At 33.6% G+C, this 24459-nt stretch overlaps 1 protein-coding gene across 3 annotated transcripts in view; it reads left to right on the top strand.

Annotated features, from left to right (window-relative positions):
• The window catches only part of LOC115215415 (histone demethylase UTY-like), a 164259-nt gene that overhangs the window by 33346 nt on the left and 106454 nt on the right, over positions 1 to 24459 (top strand). Inside the window, exon 1 of one of the 3 annotated variants that reach the window (XM_029784592.2) lies at positions 17438 to 17720. The exons of the other annotated variants lie outside the window; for them this stretch is intronic. The gene's annotated coding sequence lies outside the window, so the exon portion shown is untranslated. Of the gene's footprint in view, positions 1 to 17437; positions 17721 to 24459 lie in introns of those variants that run through there. 3 annotated transcript variants of the gene reach the window in all.

Here is a 24459-nt window from a genome sequence, read left to right as displayed (position 1 = left end):
CTGTTCACAAGGACATCGATCAAATGTTGCTTGCAATTTTACTAACACATCAACACAATTCAAAAGTAAAATGTTTAATGGAAATGCAATTAGCCGAAGAATGAAATGTACTTGGTTTGTGTGTGTATGTGTTACTTCAAGAATGAATAATTCTTAAAATTTTGTTTCAATAACCTGCAAGAATACGAAATAACACAAAGTTGTTCCATCTGTGACTAACCAGTCAGTATATTATCGGATATATAATAAGTGCAGGCGTGGCTATCTAGTTAAGAAGCTTGTTTTGCAACCATGTACTTTTGGGTTCAGTCCTGTTGGGTAGTACTTTATATAAATATCTTCTATTATAGCTCTGTACTGATCAATGTCTTCAGTGGATTTGGTAGGATGGAAACTATATATATATAGGCAGGAGTGGTTGTGTGGTATGAAGCTTGCTTCCCAACCACATGGTTCTGGGTTCAGTCTCACTGCACGGCACCTTGGGCAAGTGTCTTCTAGTATATCCTCAGGCTGACCAAAGCCTTGTATATACATGTTTATATATTTGTATGTGTTTGTGTCTGTGTTTGTCCCCCCACCATCACTTGACAACCGATGTTGGTGTGTTTATGTCTTCGAAACTTAGCGATTCAGCGAAAGAGACTGATAGAATAAGCGTTAGGCTTACAAAGAGTAAGTCCTGGGGTTGATTTGTTTTACTAAAGGTGGTGTTCCAGCATGGCCACAGTCAAATGACTGGAACGTGTAAAAGAATAAAAGAATATGTATATATGAATATGTACGTATATGTATGTATATATATGTAACTATGTATGTATGTAGGTATATATATATATATAAATAAATAAAACTATATATATAAGTAGGTATATATGTGTATATGATTGTCAAAGACACACTACAACACCATTAATCCACAGATGTGCTGTCTCTTTTAAAAGTAGGTTCCTTAGTAACACCAACATTCACACTCCCCCTCCAGTCATTTTGCCATGTTAGACTGCTGAACTCTACACAGTTTTTCTCTCTCCATTTTTTTCTCTTATTCCTTTCTGTCAAAGAGCGTAGGCTCAAAATGTAAAAGACTTTATCATTTTTCCTGAGTGTTAAACTAATACATCTGCTTGTTGTTCCTACACCTGTCTTTGTCTTCTGTTTTTTTGTTTGTTTTTTTTTGCAAATTTGAACTATATATATTGATATTTATGTGTATGTACCAGTTGATATGATGTAGAAATTGGTATAACTTGGCCAACATGAATTCCAGGGAATTACTGCTATCAACTTTTAGTATGGAATGATTTTAGGTGTTAGCCAGAATATAAATACTTTACATTATTGACTTTTATTATGGAAAATATTAATATTTCTGTTCCTTTTCACATTGAATAATTACAGTATTTATAGAATATTGGTACATATTCATTTTTCTGTAATAACTATGTAATATCCTTACTGAATATTTATTAATTTAATCATCATATTAAAGAATTAAAATGGTATTTCGGTCAGGAAAATATTGCATAGAGCAGAAGTATTTTATATTCACAGTCATATAATGAAAATTTTTACATTTTTTGACAATGAAAGGTTGACAGCAACAATTCCTTGGAGCTTGTATTTGCCAGTTGTACTATCAAAGCACTTCTGGACACCTTTTATAGCTGATACCAGTAAAATGCAAAGATCACCTTCAAAATTGGTTTTGCTGTTTACGATTTGTAACCTTTCTCCAATATATTCTTGACAGCAATTATAATAAATCTGACTAAACTCTTTGAAGAGAAGTTAGTGCGTATTGTAAATAATTTTTCAGGGACTTCATTGTTCACATTTATTAGTGTAGTGTGCATTATAAATGAGTACGTGTGTGTGTATATATAAAGTATGGTTTAAAATCTTGAAAAAAATTAATCTGTTAAAAAAAAAGTAATTGTGGGCTGATAGATTGGCTTAATTGTTTTATAAGAATTGAATTTAGTGTTGATTGAGACATTAATGGTTGGGAAAAAATTGTGTAAAGTATCAGTGTTATAGTTCTGAAGAATTGAATAATGTCTTTTGTGTAGCATCTTTTATTATTTTATATGGTTAACTACTTAGCATTTAAACCAGCCTCCTGTTTTACATCCAAACTGGCCAGATCTAACCTCTCATACCTACAATGTCATTCTAAATATAGACAATAACATCATCAAAATCTCGAATCTGTGAGATGATGTATGATTAATTCCAAATAATATGAATAAATAAGCTTTACATTTGTCTGAGTAATTTGAACACTAAAGGGTTCAGTCATTAAGAAGGGGCAATGTTTGTGGCTTCATAGGCCCTCTAATATGATTGATATGGTTGATGTTTGTTTTGAACACCTGTAAGTTGATATCTGCAGAGATGGGGGTGGGGTGGGAAACATTGGTAGGAAGGGAATTCCAAAGTGTTGACATTCTAGGAAGAAAGGATTAGGTATAATGGGAAGGGGAGGAGGAGCGTGAATGTTGGTGTTATTGAAGAAACGACTTTCAAGAGACAGCACATCTGTGGGCTAAGGGGTTGTAGTATGTCTTTGACAATCATTTGAATGGCCTCTTTTTGGATGTGGTTTAGGATTTTTGTGTCTGTAGCAGCAGGATTATTCCAGATGGAGTATTATTCTGTTGTGGATTTTATGGGAAGAAGGAAGATGAGTACATCAAGTGGATATGTTTACGGTAGTTTTCAGAAGAGCAGAGATGAATTGTGAGGCTCTCGTCTTCAACTACACAATGCTAGTTGGATGAATGAAGACTTGTGTGAATATCTGGTTGATGATTTATTGTATATACAATCCCAAATATATGTTTGTTTGAGGGATGTATCATGCAAGATGTGTGGGCAGCACTGTAGAAAAGCATTTATTTGGTCTTAGTATAGAGTTATTGAATTCCTATTTCATCTTAACTATCTGATTTCTATTGATAAGTTAAAAGTCCTGGTTTTGAAATCTGCTTCCTTTGTTAATAATGATTGTAGAGAGAAATTTTCATTTAGTTGTTGATTAGCCCCAAATTAGCTCTGAATGAGTGCACCTTTGATCAAAGGCATTTGGGCCATGGCTGTTCCCATCTTTCCTCTTAATGACATTATTCAAAACGGCCTGCCTTTTTTAAGCTGGTTGGGTGCTGTATGAAGTTTTAGCTGCTGATTTTAGCTAGTTGAGTAACAAGGTTGAGATTCTCTAGTTAGCTTGCAAATTTCAGTTTCTGAATGTGGTCAATAGTAGTTGAGGGGTTAATATATTGGATTATTGACATGAAATGCATGAGTTTCAATCCTGTTCTATTGTGTTTATCGAGAACAACATAATTTTGCATTAGGTCAATCTTTGAAAATGAATCTCCGTCTTACTTCACAGTTGAATGATTCTTGTAAAGAAGGGCATCTAGTGATGTATGAACACTAACAATTTATGGAGATATTATGCTAGCATAAAAACCTCGAGATACAAACCAAAAACATTTTTATTCAGCAATGGAGTAGAAAAATATAAAGCTCATTGTGAAGTATTGTATTATCTTTTCATACTAATATGAATCACCTTAAATTTTTCTTTATACATGTGAGAATGATGTAATGATTTTTCTAAGAAAATAAATATTTTTGATGTTAGCAACAAATATCAAACTACATTTCTGTTACTTCACTACTGCATTGCAAATAATATAGAACTCAATAATTGATTGAATCTAGCCTTGTATAAACAATCCTGTAATACTAGTTCTATAATGAAATATTGCAACTTAGTAGACTTTATGTTCAAAAGAAAGATAGTTGTGACAAAATTGTTGCAGTTTGGTCATTTATTTAGAATAAGTTTTTGCCACTTCTATGTTTTTGGGATCATTGTGTCTCCTGATTATAGTTGGATGAATTTATTATCACATTCCTTTCTCCTTATAGGCTGTATGGTAAGAAGTTTACTTCCCAACCACATGGTTTTGGGTTCTGTCCCAGTGTCTGGCACATTGGGCAAGTGTCTTTTACTGTAACCTTAGACTGATGAAAACCTTGTGGGTGGATTTGGTAGACAGAAACTGAGAAAAAGACATGTATGTGTGAAAATAAATAAACATATATATATATATAAACACATACATACATTTACTTGTGTTTGTGTTTGGCTCCCACCTACCACTTGACAGCCAGTGTTGGTTTGTTTACATCACTTGTAAAGTGGCTTGGCAAAAGAGACCAATAGAATAAGTACCACTTAAAAAAGGGAAAATAACTACTGGGGTCAATTTGTTTGACTAAACCCTTCAAGGAGGTGCCCCAGCATAGCCACAGTCCAATGACTGAAACAAGTAAAAGATTAAAAGAAAAGATAAATATATCTTCTACAATATCACTTAGTTTGGGGACTAATCAGTCTTATCTTCATGTATTCCTATAAAATTTCTGATATCGCAAAACAAGAGAATTAAATGATTGATTGTGTTGGTTAGCTACTGTTTTCCTTTTTCTTTCTTTTTATATAATTATATAATCAAATGACCACAAAATCCCATAGGTAAACTTGTTTTGGTTAAATAAACATTGTTATTGACCTTTCAACTTATTAGCTTTTGTTAGCAGCATTTTCTATTGAAAAGGAATTTCTAAATTATGTTTAGTTGCTCATCTTTGATTAGTAATCAAGATCCACATAAGATTTGATAATAGAAGAGCAGTTTGTTTGGTAGTTCTGAATCTGAATATGAAAATTGACCTTATCCTAGGATATGTAATCTAAACCTAGGCTGGATTAGGTTTGAGATGATTTCCTTAAGCATATAATATTTCTGATAATGACCTGCTTTACCAAATAAATTTTCTCACCAGTTTGGTGGCACACTTCTAAGTATTGGTGTGGAAGTTCAATATTGTTAACTATTTAGATTTTGTAATTAAGCCAGTTTTCTTGCAAAAATTGGTATTGATTGATTGATTGATTCTAGTTTCAGCTCACGAGCTGTGGCCATGCTGGGGCACCGCCATTTATGTTATGTTTTTTAAACTCTTTTGATACCAACCTGCCCAAGACTGCTTCTATGATACAAACTTTCTATGTAAAGTGATCTAAGTTGAAATTTCCCATTAGAATTCCTTGTTAATTTATGTTCGAATTATCAGCTTAGTAATGACTTAAGATATTTTACCAAATTCTTAATTATTTTCAAAATTAATTGAAACAAATGCAGTGTAGTTCAACAGAAATATGGTAACAAAAGGGTCAATGCACTTTACACATATAAATAAACTTTATTCCATCAACAAAATTCTGCATGTACTTATAAGTTTGATGTCAAAAGATTCTGAATATGTCAGCCAAATCATAAAACTGAAAAAAATAAATTTTTTTTGAGTAGATGCAAACATGGCTGTCTGGTTAAAAAGCTTGCTTTGCAACCTGTGGTTTTGGGTTTTTGCCTACTGTGCAGCATCTTGGGCAAGTTTCTTTTACAACCCTGGGCCAACCAGTATCTTGTGAGTAACTTTAGTAGACGGGTACAGACACTCCTTGTGTGTGTATATATTTCATCATCATCATTTAACTTCTTCTTTCCATATTGGCAAGGGTCAGATGGTTTAACTGGATCTGGTGAGCCACAAGGCCATGTTGAGCTCCAGTGTGAGCTTGTATGTGTGTGTTTGTCTCCTCCTTTTCTTGATAACTGGTTTTGGTTTGTTTACATTCTTGTTTGTTTACGGTTTGGCAAAGGTGACCAACAGAATACGTTCCAGACTTAAGAAATCAAGTTCTGGGATTGATTTGTTCAACTAAACCCTTCAAGGTGGTGCCTCAGGATATTCACAGTTCAGTGACTGAAACAAGTAAAAGATAGTTTCATTGGTAATGTTATTAACTTGGTATAGCATGTCACAATAGACTCTTTTATCTATTTTTATCTGTTTCAGTCATTAGACTGCGACTTTTAGTCAAATGAATCGACTCCAATACTGTTTTTTTAAAGCCTGGTACTTGTTCTATTGGTCTCTTTCTCTGAACCGCTAAGTTATGGGGACATAAACAAACCAGCACCAGTTGTCAAGCAGTGATGGGGTACAAATACAGACACATACACACACACACACACACATACAATAGACTTCTTTCAGTTTCCTTCTACCAAATCCACTCACAAGACTTTGTTTGGCTTGAGGCTCTAGTAGTAGACACTTGCTCTAGATGCCATGCAGTGAGACTGAACCTGGAACCATGTGGTTGGGAAGCAAGCTTATCATCACACAGCCATGCCTAGTGTTTTTATATATAATTCAGTTTTGTCAGTGATAATGATATCAATTTTGTTAGTGTCTTGCTTTTTTTTCAGGCAATTGTCTGGACTTTTTCAGAAGGCCCCAATGATATCCCTAAAAAGAGCTTACATTTGATTATGTCCCTGTTGTCAAACATCAACAACTAGCCTCAAATACATTATTTTTGGTTTGTCATCTTTAACAAGATTAAGAAGTTTGCTTATAGCCCTGTGGTTTCAAGTTCAGTCCCACTGCATTGCACCTTGGGTATCTTCACTTTAGATCCAGGCCAACCAATGCTTTGTGAGTGAATTTGGCAGAGAGAAACTGTGAGGAAGCCCATCATGTATATATGTGTGTCTGTGTTTATTTTTTTCCCCTACTGCAACTTGATTTCTTTTATATCCCAGTAATTTAGCAGTTCGGCCTAAGAATAAGTACCAGACTTAAACGAAAACTAATAAGTACTAGGGATGATTTATTTTACTAAATCCTTCAAGACAATGTCTTTAGCATGGCTGCAGTCCAGAGATAGAAGCAAGTAAAACTAGAAGAAAATGAAAATCAAACTATAGCCTTGCCTACTCACACTCTCCTTTCTTTCCAAAATAATTAAAATAATCCCATTTCACAAGGGAAATACATCTCAGTAACTACAAGGATCTATATTATGAGTCAGTCTTTGAGAATTTTGTATGCCACTTTCCATGCTGGTATGGGTTGGATGGTGTGACTGAGAACTGGCAAGCCAGGAGGCTGCACCAGGTTCCAATCTGATTTAGCAAGGTTTCTACAGCTGGATGCCCTTCCTTAAGCAAGTGCCAGTCAGGCAGCACTGGCATCGGCCACACTTGAATGGTGCATTTGATGGCCTTCTTTCTGTTTTCATGTGCAAAATCCACTCACAAGGCTTTGGTTGGCTTGAGGCTATAGTAGAAGACATTTGCCTAAGGTGCCACACTTTGGTTTTGAACCTGGAACCATGTAATTGGGAAGGAAACTTCTTACCATACAGCTACATCTGTGCCTAAATTAAGCTAATTTTCAATGAATTATTGATTAAATTTCTAAAATAGGTTTCTAAAGTACTGTCATTAGCCAAAAATAAATGTATAATTGTAGACAGAGTGGCTTAGTATTTCTTCTTGATAATTTGAAATCTGAAAGAAGAAAGAAAATGTTATAAAATGTATAATCTAAATAGTCCAGAGGTGCAGGCATGGTTGTGTGGTAAGAACCACATTATTCAGGTTCAATACTATTCGATGGCAACTTGGGAATCTTCTACTATAGCCTGAGGCTGACCAAAACCCTCCGAGTGGATTTGGGAGATAAAAACTCTAGAAGCCTGTTTGTGTGTGTTCCCCACAACCACTTGACAATCAGTGATGATGGTTTGTTTACATTCTTAAGTAGTTTGGCAAAAGTGACCAATAGGACAAATACCCGACTTTAAAAAAAAAAAGGACTGGGGTCAATCTGTTTGATTAAACCCTTCTAGTGGTGTTCCGGCATGGCCAGAAGTAAAGGATAAAAGATATTGTATTAGTAGACAGTATATGAAAGATATAATATTCCAGTGGATTTTGTGTTGATTTGGGGATAATCTGACATCTATATGATGAATTTGCAGATCTCCATTGAAATATAGAAAGTTTGTTACCATTAACTCTTTTGTTTTTATATTTCTATTGAAATACACTGCGTTTGTTTCAGTTAATTATAAAAATGACAAAGAACTCAGTAAAACAACTTTGCCAATGTTAAGCTGGTGTTTGAAGCAGAAATTAACATGAAATTTTGATGGAAGATTTTTGTTTAGATCACTTTAAAAGAGGAAGTTTGTATCATAGAATCAAGAGTGGAATGGTATGAATTTCTTAAATATCATCAGATTATCAAGTAGTTTATCTTAGATCTCTGAATTTGACAGCTAGCAAATGTAAGTTAGCTTGTGTAGGTTAATATGGGTTAACAACTTGTGTAAATAGCAATCCAGATTAGCCCTGTTAAAATGTGGCAAGTGATGTTTTTAATTAATTCAATTAAATGTGTGTAAAGTTTCTCATAAAAATTATAGTTTGTATTATTTCAATATTCAGTATTCTACTTTTAAAATGTATTTACCAACATAGGTCAAGCATGACTGCGTGAGTAAGATGTTTGCTTCCCAACCACATAGTTCTGGGTTCATTCCACTACATGACATTTTGAGCAACTCTCTTTTAATGTAGCCTTGGGCTGACCAAAGCTTTGTGGATGGACTTAGTAGACAAAACTTGAAGGAAGAATGTTTCATGTGTATGTGTGTGTGTCCGTCCCCTCCACTGCTTGGCAACTTGTGTCCCTTTTACTCAGCAGTTTTGTAAAAGAGATTGATAGAATAAATATAAGGCTTAAAAAAAAGTACTGGAATCAATTCAACTAAATCTTTCAAGGTGGCGCCCCAGCATGGCCACAGTCCAATGATTGAAATAAGTAAAAGATAAATATATTTATTATAATTTACATTGACAGTTTCAGTGTACTTTGTTGTACTTAAAAAGGAAGCAGAAAGTGAGATTAGTCATTGGTTTGGTTGATTAACAAATCCTATGATCTACTTTAACCCTTTAGTGTTTAAACCTGGCCATATCCGGCCCAAATGTTCTTTCTACCTGTTTTATGCTCAAACTGGCCATATCTGGCCTCTCACACCTACCCTACAATGCTATATTAAAAATAAACAATCACATCATTAAAATCTCAAAGCTACAAGATAATGTATGATTACTTCAAAATAATGTGAATAAATGAGCATTGTGTTTGACAGAATAATCTGATTGCTAAAGTATTAATACCACCACCCAGCTTTTGGGTGCCTTTAGCAGGGTCCATTCTATTGCATGCATTTGGGATTAAGTTTCTGGTTTAAGGATAAATTCCCACCAGTCCCAGAGTTCTCAGAAAGGATCATCAGTCATATTTTTCCTCATTTGGCCTACCTTGAGGATATGAAAAAAAAAATGTCATTTATAGGCACAGGCGTGGTTATATAGTAGGAAGTTTGCTTTCTAACCACGTTGTTCTGGGTTCAGTCCCACTGTGTGGCACTTTGGGTAAGTGACTTCCATTACAGCCTGGGGTCAGCCAAAACTTTGTGAATGGATTTGGTAGATGGAAACTCAAAGAAGCATGTCGTGTGTGTGTGTGTGTGTGTTTGTCCCCCACTACCACCTGTCAACCAGTGTTGGTGTGTTTATGTTCCTGTAATGTAGTAGTTTGACAGAAGGAACTGAGTACCAAGCTTTAAAAAGAAAGGCATTGGGTTGATTCATTCAACTAAAATTCTTCAAGGTGGTACACCAGCATGGACACAGTCCAGTAAACATGCACAAAAAAAAAGATGTAAATATAACTCACTGTTGTACCTGCTTGGCAAGAGAGCTAAGAGGGAAAACAACTGCAACAGTTGCTTAGTGATAGTGACATTGGTTATTCAAAGCCTACATACCATTAAGTTCACCTTATTAATCTTTTCAAAAGCATATATTATTTCATCAGTTGTAAATATGCATCAATACATTTTCATGCATAATATATTATTGTAAAAAATCCAGACGAAAAAAAAAAAAGAAAAGAATTATAGTAGTGTATATCATTTTTTTTTTTAATTGGCTAACATGAATATTAAAATGCTGTATTTAGTGGCATAAAAGATACATAAGCATATTAGATGTACCCCAATTTCAGCAGAACATATTCAGGAAAATTTTTAGTGCATTAAAGCATATAATAGTTAAAGCAATTGGAGAAAAAAAAGTGTCTTATAAGCTGTCAAATACTGTAAGTAAATACAGTATCTGAAATGTTAATTGAACATTACTTAAAATACATATATTTTGGTCCTAACTTTCTTGTTGTATTAGAGTTATCACCCATGTTTGTTATTTGTATATTTTAAACTTCTGTAAAAACTTTTTCTGTTAATTGTTTAGAAAATACCAGCTGTTTGTTGTCTTTTAATTCATTCACACACGCATGTATATATATATACTTTTAAGTTGCATATATCTTTAAGTAATCATTTAATTCTCTCTAAGTAGTAGATTATGTGAACTCAGACGTATCTTCCTTTACTATAAATACACCTATCTGTATTGGAATTGATTTTATTTAAGTATGCTTTGTGAATATCAGATAGAGTTAGGCTGAATGTTTAAGAAGTTTCTTACCCATCCATGGGTCTCTGAGTATTATTTCAGTGTGTGCTGTCTTGGGAAAATGTCTTTTACTTTAGCTTCATGTCAGCTCATGCCTTATGAATGAAATTAGGTTGGCAGAAATCTTGTGAAAGCCCATTAGATCTAACTTAAAGGTTTGGCCTAGTCACCCACACACTTTGTAATGGTAACTTTCGATTATATTAAGATACCCTAAAACCCAGGTGATATCCTAAAACCAAGGTGCCATGTAAAAAGCATTTGTGCAGGTGCTGGTGTCACATAAGCACTGTGATTGTGCTATGTAAAAAGCACTCATTACACCCTGTAAAGTGGTTGGCATTAGGAAGGGCTTCCAGCTGTAGAAACTGAGCCAAAACAGACTATGGAACCTGGTGTGGCTCCTGGTCTTGCTAGTTTCTATTAAGCCATCCAACTCATGCTAGCATGGAAAACAGACATTAAATGTTGATGATAATGAGTTCATAAGCAATTTGGTTGATTAAACAACTGAATATTCATTGTCAGAATTAACAAATATCCAATTATTTTGTGAACATTGTTTTGGGTTCTGTCCCACTGCATGGTACCTTGGGCATGTGTCTTCTGTTATAGTCCCATGTCAATCAGTGCCTTGTGAGTAAATTTGGTAGACAAAAGCTTTGTGGAAACGTGTTGTATATGTGTGTGTGTACTGGTGCTGGTTTGTTTATATCCCCTGTAACTTATCAGCTTGGCAGAAGTGACCAAGAGAATAAGTACCAGACATAAAAAATTTGTCCTAGGGGTGATTTGTTTGACTAAACCCTTTAAGGTGTTGTCCCAGCATACCTTCTGTTCAACACTTGGAACAAATAAAATATAGTCTTTAAGTTATCAATTCCTTTATATCTTTATTAAAACCCAAACCCTTTGAAACTGCTGAAATATTTTTAGGTGGTTATTTAAATATTATATTGTGGCAACAAAATATTTTGTTGTTAAATTACATATTGTTATTAAATTTTATTTGTGATCAAATGATCACACATTTCTTTTGGCTAAGTTTGCAAAAAAATATGTTTCACTCTTATTTGTGGTTTGATAAAATTAACAATAAAAATGCTGCACTTGAATGCAAAAAATTTTTTCTTTTTTTCCCCCCCTGTTTATAAGAAATCAGTTAAAAAGATTTTAATATCTGTAAGAATCATTGCTAAGTGTTATTCAGTTGTTTTGAAATAAGAGTTTGGATTTTAAACACTTAGGAACTGATAATAACTTAGACAATTAAACTAATCACAAAACACATTGAAATAAGGCCAATTTCATCATCAACGTTTGTTGTCCATGCTGGGATGGGTTAGATGGTTTGATTGTAGTTGGTAAGCTGGAAAGCTGCACCAAGCTCCAGTTGTCTGTTCTGGCTTGGTTTCTATGGCTGGATGCTCTTCCCAATGCCAACCACTCTACAGAGTGTACTGGTTGTCTTTTACATGTTGCCAGCACAGGTATCTTTTATGTGTCAAAAGTAGATATTCATATTTTATTTTACCCTTTTAGTTGTTTCACTCATTGAACTGCAGCTATTCTGGGGCAACACCTTGAAGGGTTTAGCTGGTGAAACTGACTCCAGTACTTATTTTTCCTGTCTCTTTTTACTGAACCACTAAGTTACAAGGCCATAAATAAACCAACACCAGTTGTCAAGTGGTGGGGAAACAAACAAAAGACATACCTGTACATACATATAAAGAGCTTCCTCTCAGTTTCCGTCTACCATATTCACTCACAAAGCATTGATCATGGTCACCCTTGGGCTATAGTAAAATACATTTGCCCAAGGGATTGCATAGTGGGACTGAACCCCAAACTATGTGGTTGTGAAGCAAATTTACTATACAGCAGTTGCTGTGTCTGTATTAGGGCAACATACATTTAAAAATATCTTCTTTAATTAGAAACATGTGACAGCATTACCCTTTTAAACCCTTTTGTCACCATATTTCTCTTGAAATACATTACTTTCGTTTCAATTAATTTTGAAAATGATGAAGAATTTAGTAAAATAACTTTACCATTATCAAGTTGGTATTTCAAACATAATATAAAATGTTGATGGATGGTTTTGGTTTAGATCCTTTAACCTTTTATGTTCAGATTACTGTCAAATGTAATGCTTACTTATTCACATTGTTTTGAATTAATCATGCATTATCTCATAACTTCAAGATTTTGATGATATGATTGTTTAGTTCTAAGAACAACATTGTAGGGTAGCTATGAGAGGCCAGATTTGGCCAGTTTAAACATAAAACAAGATTTTTGGGCCAGACATGGCCAGTTCAAATGCTAAAGGGTTAAATCATGAAACTTGTATCATAGAGCCAAAGGTGGTCTCAGGCAGATTGGTGTCAAAAGAGTTAATGGTTTGGTCTGTTGGAAGGTGTTGCAGTTATGGTCTTTGCAAACTCTTCTGAAGGTTAAATGACTGGTTTATTCTTATTTTATCATTGGTTGGTTTGCTGTAGTAGGTTGAACATCCATCTACATAGAAAATAGGTATAACAATTTGCAGCTGCCCAAATTTACAAAACCATCCTACGCATATCATTAGGAAAAAGACAGTGGATTTATAAGAATACAAAAGAAAACACAAATAGACTCCAGTCATTATTTAGCAATGAACTTTCCAGTTCTGGATTAGGAATATCAAGAAGATAGATTACCATTGACATCTTAGCACATAATATTGAAAAACAGACAAGCATAAATTCATTTTTCTTTTTACCAACAAGTGGTAGCTATCAAAGCTACTTTAGTCACTTGCTTACTTTGATCTCAGCTCTAGTCATTAATTATTATTAGTGTTATTAGCTAGCCTAACAGATCACTTTTATTTCTTCACTAAACTGCTAGAGCAAGCAAGCCATCATCAAGGTTACTCACAATGTCTCTTGATTGCAGTTTACTTAGTTTTGTCTTCTCATTCATTCTATGTATCACTTGTGGCTATTTTCATTGCATAGGAATACATAAAACCAAGTTTACAACCATTTCTTCTCTATGCATTGAATTTGGTCATTTTCCAATTGCAGTTGATCTAACAAGAGAGCTGTGTACCATATTTTCCGGCATATAAGTCAGTGTAGTATATAATGTAAATATTCACACATCTTTCCAAATCTTGCTGCATTTCACAGGAAATTTTTGGTCCTCTAAAGGCGTCTTGGTGTATAAATTAACCTACCAGTTTTGGCTGTTGATTTTGGTCTGCAAAATTCAATTTCTATGCTGGAAAATACATTAGTCAATCTACTCAATGTACATGTAACTACTACCAGACTTTGCTGAACAAACTTCCTTTGAGACCACTTCTGTATCAGTGATACAAAAAAAAAAATCGTTTTAATCTGTTCATATATAAATTTTAAACTTTCCATCATTTTATATAAGAACTTTTTGTCAAATTGTTTCAAATACCAGTTAATTAATGAAGTGATTTAAATGAAACCTCTCTAAATTATTGGTTTAAAAAATTAAATGGAGCATAAATATGGCTACAGAAAGAGTTTAAAATGGACAATTCTTAGTTGAAGTCTGTAACTTAAATCTTTGTAGTGGTTCTTTTAATTAGATAAACTCATCAACAACAAAAGTAATTAATACTTTGTGTTCATTTTTGGCTTATTTTACAATCCTCAAATATAGCCTGAACAGTTGTAAGGAGATTTATCCAAACTTATTGTATAGCATGTATGCCATTGTTAAATGCCTTTTCTATTCAAATTGACAAAGGTGAAGTTTTTTTCCTTTCTGCAGCCTTCTCGGCAGAAATACAACAGCTGTGATATGAGATCCTAGTTATAAACTGCACTGTTTTTAATCTATCCTGTACTTGATACACTGTTATTTGCTATTGTTTAACAAGAGACAATATACAACATTGAAACATTGCATTTTGATATCCACTTAAACTGGATATACATTCATGATCTTACTTGTGAATGTATAAATATTTATATATCTACTACTTCCTACTTGTGGAGGAGGCACGTAGGTAGTTTTCAAGATTTATGACAATTGTTTGTTTTGTTCACTATAAGTTGTTGGAAAGTTCAATAGATACCAACTATATGTTATTCACTGCTTATTCATCTTGAAACAATTTCCTGTGAAAAGTGTTTTTATATATGAAGTATTTCCCTGTAATAATTTATATTTAGCTTAATTACAGTAAAAATAATTGAACTATGAGTAACTGTTAATTTTATATCCAGAATTTATATATCTAGGTTTGATTCCTTTCTAATTTTCATAGTTAATATTTCTTAAGTGTAAAAACATTTTGTTATTCTTTACTGTCTTAAAATTAGAGCTATTAAAAAAATCTAATTTACACTGAATATTTTTAGCCTTCCTATTTTTATTATTGCAATATGAACTCATAATGTTCATGTTTTTAAATTAAATAACTTTTCAAAAGTAGTTCAAGTGTTAATCAAAATTACTAGTATTTTATCATAATGGGTTTTTACATCATATGATGAAAAGCATTTGTGAATTAAAAAAAAATATGCTAAAATAAGCTTCAGTAAAATTTAAAGAGAAAAATGAGTTTACTCATTTACTTTGAAATAGACTTAGGAGAGGATAATATGTGATAGTACATGATATAGTGTCAGAATGTGTAGCTAAATGACATTGATATTTTTCTAGTTTACAAGTAATATATCTGTATCTCCTTTGAATGTGGCTAAAATATTAAAAAGTGTATTGGAAAATCTATGTGAAACAAATGATCCTTCAATGAAGCTACTTGTATGTGTGTGTATATATATATTAATTAAATTGCATGAATCATATTTCAAAGGATATAACTTAGTAAACTTTTTTTTACTTGACTTTTCTTCATTTCCCCGTTTGTTTACATCCTATTAACCTCTCTTAACTTTTGGTAAAATGAAATAGTAATTATTCCTACCTGCTTTGTGCAGGGTTCTGTGATATTTCTTCAAATTCCTAATTACTTACGTGTGTTTTGATTGAGTAAATTTATAGCGGAACATTTGCAAGGTTTACGTTTTGTATCATCTGTATTAAGATGTTTTCGCGCATTACCTGTGAAGTTTGGGAGTTTAATAGAGGGGCGGGGTGTCTGTACATAGTATAGACAGGTGCAACACATTGTTTGTCAAGGGCACTAAATGCAAATGGAATTAGTTTTAGAGGAGAACAACTGGGAATTTGTACCATTTATAGGAAATAATTCCTCTCAGTTTACTGAAGATCATTCGATAGTTATTCACTTCAGACATGCAAATAATAAAACTAGTGGCAACTACTGTCTCTTTGACAAACTGGAAGAACATGTTGCTTTTTATGTCAGGTGCGGTATTTTGAAATATTAAATCTAAATTTCCTTACTTGTTTGTAAATGATGATTATATTTGAATCGGCCCAGAAAAATGTTTTCCTGTATTTTCTTCGTTTTGCTTATTTATTATTTTTGTGAATATTTCCCCCTTAAAATTCAGCAATATATCAGATTTGTGCAAGATCGAGGGTGAAAAAATCCAATATGCTTAATTATAGTGATTACTAAAAACTTGGCTGTTTGGTAAGAATTTTGGTGCTCAACCACATAGTTCCAGGTTCGGTACCATTGTGTAGCATCTTGCGCGAGTGTCTTGTACTTTTGCCTTGGACCTGCCAAAACCTCGTGAATGGATTTGGTGAACGGAAACTGAAAGAAGCCCGTCGTGTGAGAGTGTCTGTCTCTTTCCCACCACCGCTTGGCAACTGGTGTTTGTTTACGTCCCTGTTACTTAGCGGTTCAGCTAAAGAGACAAATAGTGTAAGTCTCGGACTTTAAAAGAAAACAAGTATTGGGGCAATTTGTTTATATAAACGCATCAAGGCAGTGCCCCAGCACGGCCGCAGTCCAATGATTGAAACAAGTAAAAAAATAGAAAAAGGTAAAAGTGTTATTAGCTTTCGGTTTATCAATCATCAAAACAGTTTTTGAAAGTGATATTTCAGATGTTGTAATTGTGTTCGTAATACTCAACTAATCTTCAGAATAACAATAATTGGTTTCTCGAATAAGTTCAGTTTATTTCTTAACATAAATCTAAATAGTTAAACAGAAGAAAGTTTTGAACATTTCCATCTCTTTCTTATTTTATTCGACGATTATGTACACGAAACATGAGTCTTGGATTATTTTTAATAGATACACGCTGGTTGCTGCTGGTCTACTTTATTTTACTGTTGACGCTTTGTATATTAAATGTGCCATTGTGGTTCTTAAAATAACTGTGGGGGCGATCACCACCCCCACCGCCGCAGCTAGCCACTGTTTAGCGATGATTCCCGGGGATAGATGGCGTCACTCTCTTTCTCTCTCTCTCTCACACACACACACACTTATATATATATATATATATATATATAATGTGTGCAAGAGAGAGAGAGAGAGAGAGATGCATACACACACACGCGCATACATATACACACATACTGAAAATGTCCCTCAGTAGCGTACGTGTTTACACACACGCTCAGTCGCTCGGCGAGGGTGCGGTACGTTCATGTTGGTTGCCACTCAATTTCTACGATCGTATTGGTCTTATCCGAAAGTATTATCGTTGTTGAACGTACCGTCGGTTGCCGGCAGCTAAAAACGAACGACTGAGCATGCTCTGTGACCTTGGCTTTATATGGTCTGCTGACCTTGTGTTCACCACTGCCGCCGTAGCCACTACTACTACTACTGCTAGTTTGACTATGAATAAGGAGGGAGACGCTCCCCCTATTACTTCCTGTATATCTTTGCCTCCTCCTACTTCCACCGTGCTTTTGTTACTCCTACCAAAACCGATGTCCTCCACCTGCAACGTACGTGCTTCTCTTGCTACTATCTCACTGGTAGTGCTCCCACTGTCACTATATCCACTGTAATACTGCTGCTGCTATTACTGAGTGCTTCTCGTCTGCTGCTGCGATCTGGGCTTCCACTGCTAGGAATGTACTAGTGTGTTGGCCAGCACTGTCGTTAGGATTTGCACTAACACTACTATTAGTAGTAGTAACAACATTAGCGATCCTCCTCGTTGTTCTATAGCTATAACACCAGTTCCTGCAGACTATTTCATCTCCATCCTCGCAGTTTTCTCATTGTGATTATAGCAGCTATTTTTCCCCTGTGGTTTGGCTCGCCTTTTCAGCATTCTTGAAATGCCACATTTTTAAAAGGTAAGCTAGATTTTTTACATATCTGGCCAGAATGAAAACAAACGAGTGGCAGAAAATATAGGTACTGATCTTTTGTGATTGATAAGCGAGTGTATTTTTGTTTTGAGATGAAAATAAACAGAACATAGGAACAAGCACACACGTCAAGGGAGACACATTATTTCGAAAAATGGAAGGGAAGTAAGAACTTGTATGGTAAAAAGAAAAAAAAAAGTCTTAGCTTAAATTTAGGTGGCGAGAAGTAACAATAATGTTTGTAGTTTTCTAAAGAAATTTAATGATGATTGTATTTATGTTTGTTCATGCAAATATATACTATGATGTGTATGTGTATGTATGGAGCAATAACATGCCATGGTGTGTGAAGCAGGGTCCAGTAGTGGTCGCTCGACTGCAGTGGGCCGGGACAAAGAACTGCTATTTATAGCCACTCCTCGCTAGACTTCATTGTCGCCGTTTTCTTTTACTCCTCTCTCTCACTCTCTCGTTCTCTCTCTAATCACTTTTTTTTTTTTACCTTCGTATTTACATTTTTATTTTTTATATCATTTTATTTTCCTCTTCTTTTTCTGTCTCATTAATTGTCCAATACTACTGAAACCGCTGTTTGCGTTTTAACCGAAGTATTTTCCATCAGTTCTGTAACGCTGGTCAGCGGCCAAAATTCCCCAACACTGTTAACCTATTTAGTACTGCTAAATAGGTTACCAGAGTGCTGTAAATTCTATTTAGAAATCACATGGAGCACACACACACACAAATAGAACACTGGATTAGCCATAATATTGGATGCCACTCTTGCACACTATAACAGAATATAACACAGACTATATTATTATTATATCACTTGAAGCAAACAATACTTTACAACACTACAAACACAACACTTTTCGAACGATTGATCAAAGCATACACACACATACACACTACCATCATTCTCCAGTGTTCACTGAATGCTGATTACTGTTTCACTCAGCTTAACAGCTCCAAGTATACTATCTATACAATCTAGTCTTAAGAAAGAAACAAGTTTGTTTATTCTTCTGATCCAATAAAATTCTCAACTTGTCGGATATGTAATGGGTTATTTCCTTTTTCTTCTTCTTCTTCTTCACAATATACTTCGAGTGATATTTTCCTAACTTTTCCTCTCAACAACACGGATATGTTTTTTTTTCCCCCACTTCTGAGCAGTTGTAATCTATCAGATTTCCGGGATTCAAAAATAATTTCCTGTCCTAAGCTTTCTTCTTTATTACCCTTTACAAAATGTCTCTGCCTTGCCTACTACTCATCTTTCATTTTGTTTTCTCCGTTATCTCATTGCGTCTGGTCAACATGGTTTAAGCTTGGATTTGCAATTTATGCTCAGGAACACGCGATAAAAATTCCTGCATATGCTCTGCTTTGCAATTTTTTCTTTTTTGTACAATTGTTTCGAAATATTTATGTTTTTTCATAAGTGATAGGTGTATTTATATGTATGTATATGCATAGGTGAAGGTAGTTATAGCGTGACTGACTCCTTACTAGTTTAGTTGACATGTCATACAACCAGACTTCCACAATCTGGTTACATTCTCACTTGATTTGTAGTTTTTGTTTAATTCGTAGTGTTATCTGAATCTTTGTTTTAGTGTTTATGTTTACTGAAAACTATCGATTAAAAAAAAATATCGATTAGAAAGAAATCGCTTATTTTTTCTTTGCTTTTCCAAACCTTTGTTTTTGGTTTACCTCTTTAAAAGTTCACATTTTCGCCATTACAGATTAGACATAGGGAAATTATATTGTGTTTAGATACGGAAAGAAAAAAATTAAAAACGTTTAATGTGCTGAAAGTTTGTTTTATTGTCAGTATTATCTAGCAGCAGCAGCAGCACGTGTTGGCATGGGAGGAGGAGCTGTCATGCTGTTTCATTTGACGAGCTCCATCACATCGAACTACGTCTGCTTGCTTTAACGCAACAGAACCAGACACACACGCATGCACTCAATCACTTGAAAAAAAAAAAAGTGCAACCATTTTTATCGATGTTGATCAATATTCTCCATTCAGCTTTATAAAGCTACTCTGATCTCGTTTCACATTACTATTTTCAGAGCACTTTAACCTTTTCAGAAAAAAATAAATAAATAAAGCACGCACACAACTTCTCTTGCACACTCCTTATCATCTGCAGTAATGCCACTTTCAAAGTGAAGATTAATTATTGTCATGCTTTTGATTATTGGCAACGTAGTGTTGCTTTTATTGTATCCTAGACTTTTTTTCTCTCTACAACTGCTTCTATCAAAAATAACTAGTATGATTATTATGCAAGTCAACCTACCTCTTCCCCTGCATTTTAGAAAGTGAGTACAAAGTATGGCAGTGCCTGCTTAATTAGTCGGCAGCGCATCTCGACGTTGCTTTTGTTTTCCAAAGACAAAAAAGAAAAAGAAAAAAGTGTCTTTCTACCCAAACCTCTACCTTCCAGTTTTCCAGTTCACTTCAGTCTTTTCAGAAGTAAATTTTCTCATTCTCTTTACAATCCGTTGCTCTGTCATTTCCTCACTTCCTTTTGACTTCTTTCGTTTTCTTATAACTTCTCTTCCTTGTCATTCACCTTTTTTTTTTCTCTCGCTTTCATGCTCTCTCTCGTTTACATAAACGATAGAAAACGCGAAAAAGAAATACACACACACACACGCACACATATATATATAATTCTTTTCCGTGATTCCTCTCGGCTTTATTATTTCTAACTCACCTACATTTCCTATTAGTATTACTGCACGTTCTCGCTATGCTTTTATATCCTACTCTCATTCTCACAGTCTCTTTCACCTCTCCTGGTTTTCCTTTATTTCTACTCGTTTCCTCTTACTCCCCCTCCCTAGTCTTTCTTTTTCCCCTCACACGCTCTTTCAGCTTCGCACATTCTTGTCATTTCCATTTTCCTTTGCTAATCTCTGAGAACGTGTCTAATTATTTTTATTTACATAAGCCTTGTTTAGTTAGATGTTTTATATGTTACTGTGAATGACAATTAAAGGCAGATTTTCCCCCACAATATCAGTCGAGCTCTCTTATTGATTTTAACTAAATTCGCTTGATAGTTCCCGTTCGGAATTAAAAATATCAGCAAGCGACACAATCTTTACATGCTTATAATTATTTGTAGGGGGTTTGTAATGCAGTATGTAGCTCAGCAGTAGTAGCAATCCTGTCAGTAGGAGGGTTGGGCTAGTCCCCTTCAATTCTGCTTCTCCCTCTTCATAAAGACCAATATAGCAGATGACTGAGTCTCATTAGATAAAAAGTGAAGATATCTTGCTTTTTTTTAATTCCCGTTTTCCCTTTCTGTTCATATTTGTTTAAAGTAGGGAACAATCAAAGGGGCTAATAGTCATTAATTTTATAGAACTGGTTTTTCTTTTTAGCAGAATGGATATGCATAAATAAAGCAATTAAAAGATGCTATTGCAATTTTACATCTGAATTACATATCTAGATGTTTATATACCATCTTGTATCCATGAGTTGTGTTGTCAAAATGTTCTCGTATTCATGAATTTCGTTTTATTATTATTATTTAATTATCGGTTATTCCTACATCTCTCGATTATCTGCCATTTTAATTTCACTAAATCTATGCCGAATATATGAATGCCTTAATCATACACGTGAAGATGAAGCTAAACATTTCAAATACTCTTCGAAACAAAGACCTGCATGGTTCGTTACAATTAATTCGGTCGACTACCGTGCCAACGTCGGCAAATGTGTATAAAAGATCACCGAAAGCATACTATTTGCCTTAAGAGATAGTTTCAATGCTAGGTGCTCTTTGTTTTTATATCTCAAGCAAATCTAATCAAAATTTCTTTTTTCGTTTCGTTTCCAGTTAACAGCAAACCTAGCACATTTACTCCATAACTAACACGTTTCCTAATGATTTTCTTTGATCTATATTTTCTCTTTGAATTTGCCATTATGAAGGTTATTTGAAAACGATCTCTCTCTCTCTTTCTCTCTCTCTCAGGCAATAGCAGATGAATTTTCTGTATGTTGCATTTTCATGAAAGTGTCAAAATCGTTTTCCATTTTGTGTGCAGATAAACGTAGTTATATATCTAAAATAAATAAAAGTTTTCCTACAAAGCATGCAAATAAAGTTGACTACATATTATAACAGGTGTGTTAGAAATAAATCATTCATAAAAAAAATTATTGCCGTCAAATTGTAATTGAAAGATAGAAAGTAGTATCTTAATAGTATAATCCTTGACTACATTTTTAATTTCTTGAGATAATTTGAACCTTCCTTTGTGCTTTCAGCATCCTCTTGTAATCTAATAATACAATTTCACTTATTTGCATCTCAGTCTACACACATTTGATTCGTTGAATTCATTAGAATTAGTTTCAATATTAAAATGGTATTTTGGTACTTTTAGTACAGATTATAATAATTCATAATGGTGATTTCTGTATTTTTTAATGACTGTTTGCCAAAGAAGATTTAAAATTGATTTACTAAAATTGTATTGTTAATGTCATCAAAATAATTAGAATTCAGCTTCACTAAATTTTGAATTTACCAATTTTCTTCTTGCATAGCATTTGAGGGAAGGAACACATTTTTCTGGCCTTGGAACCTGCTAAATTTTGCTACACTATTGCTTGTGTTCATGGCCTAGTTATTCAATAAGGTTAATAGATTTTGTATTCATTCAATATTAATCAAAAGAATATAGAGACTGAATTGAAGCTGGATATGCTATCAGATATTCTCTTAAGCTTCAGGAATACTTATTGATTTTTTTTCTTTTTTGTTTTGTTTTGGGTTAGTGTTAAAAGCGGCATAGAAATAATTGTAAATGATTGATTCAGATCTAAATAAATAAATAAACTGTGTAGAGCTGCTATCTATCAGTATTAACAAATTCAGAATTTTTGATTTTGTTCAAAGTCTGTCTTTTGTTTAAAGTCTGCCAAATGCTTTTTAATGAAAGGCCAATTAATTAGAACGTGTGTGTCATCAGGTGTGCTTTTAGTAGGAACATCTATAAAAGTTAAAGGCCAATAAAATATCAGATATACTTTCTAAACTGTTGAACATTGTTAGTTTCATTTCTGTTCCAGAAATCTCTACAGGTATTTTGAAGTCTGTTTAGAAAAAACATTCTCCTGATGTGTGTGTGTAATTTGGTTTAATTTAATCTAGTGTCTGAATTTATTTAAAAAATTCTTTTGCTTATATTTTTGAATAATAAGCTTACTTAAATTCCATTTTTAGTGGAATGGTAATTTTCTTTTAGTTTAAAGGAGGCCAGATAGCTTAATACCTATTATCAGCATAATTCCAAATTATAATTTATAATCTAGACCAAGCATATTACCTTGTCAATTAGCACCCCAACCCACAATTATCATGTAACATTTCATTGAGTATGGATTGTTTTGCACGTTTCTCATTTTGGTAGATTAACATATTGAATATAGTTTGGACACATTGAGTAAGTTTGATTTTTCTAAGAATAATAATTGAATTATATAGCTGAAAATATATTCTCTGGTTTGCTTTGTTAATATACAAATCAATTTTAGCTGCTTATAGTTTCTAATTTAGATTTAATTTTTATTAGAAGAAACAATTAGACAAGATTCTGAAGGCATATATATAACTTTTGTAATCTATAACATTTATATTTGAGCAATAAAATCGAGTAACTTGCATTTTAAACATTTGTGTTGGGTTGATTGTTTGAAGATTATTTGATTTTTTCATATAGAGTTTTTCTTCATCAATTATATTTTTGATTACATATTTTGAAAGAAAATTTTTTTATTAGGAATTAGGAAAATTTAGAAAAAAACATTTTAAACACTGAATGTAATTACTTTGATTTAGTCAAAGAAATATCTAATATAGAAGACAGTATTTCTGTAAGAAAATATTATAGCTGGATAATGAAATTGTGAATGAAGTATTGTAATAATTTGTTTTTGTGCAAAGTAATTTGGTTACCCGCATTTTAGAGCATTTTCATCTTTTAAAATGCACAACAATCTTAGCTGTATGTAGTTGCTTGTTCAAATCTGAAAACTTTCTTGACTGAATTCTCTAAAATGATTGGTAGTTGTGTTAGCTTCATAAAATTTAGTTTTGGCTCTTAAACCATCTAGTTGATCTTTAAAACATCTTATTGCCCTTAAAACATTTTGTTGGTGTATAAGTAAATTTTTTATTGCTATAATTATATTTTGGTATGATAAGCCTTTTGTACATAGAAAGTGGGTTGAAGGAATTTATTAATGTTGAAGAGTTTTTTGGATAATACTGTTCAGAACAAAGTTTTGGAGGTTGTTCTATCCCCGAGATCAAGCAAACCCATGTTCAAAAGTAGTCCACCTTTGACTGTCTTGTCTTTTAGCTTTCTTCAGAGTCTACCTTGAAATACATCATTGAATTTGTTCTTATGTTGATAGAATGTAGTTTAGGGGATTTAACATCTATTTTTAATAACTGCGTGACTTGTAAAGGTTCTTTTGTGAGCTTGAAAGTTTGGAAGTTGATGTATTGGGTTTGACTAGTTACAGTGAACATGTCTATGAGGCATCTTCATTGAGATTCTGGTGCTATAAGCAAGTTGAATAGTTGAATTTGGTGTACTAATTGATGTTGAAGAGAATACTAAGGATGGCAATGAGCCAGAGATTGGAAGAATTAGTGATAAATGTACTCAATCA

This window comes from Octopus sinensis, linkage group LG1, assembly GCF_006345805.1.
Source record: "Octopus sinensis linkage group LG1, ASM634580v1, whole genome shotgun sequence".
NCBI lineage: Eukaryota > Metazoa > Mollusca > Cephalopoda > Octopoda > Octopodidae > Octopus > Octopus sinensis.
This window is presented reverse-complemented; position numbering and strand designations above follow the sequence as displayed.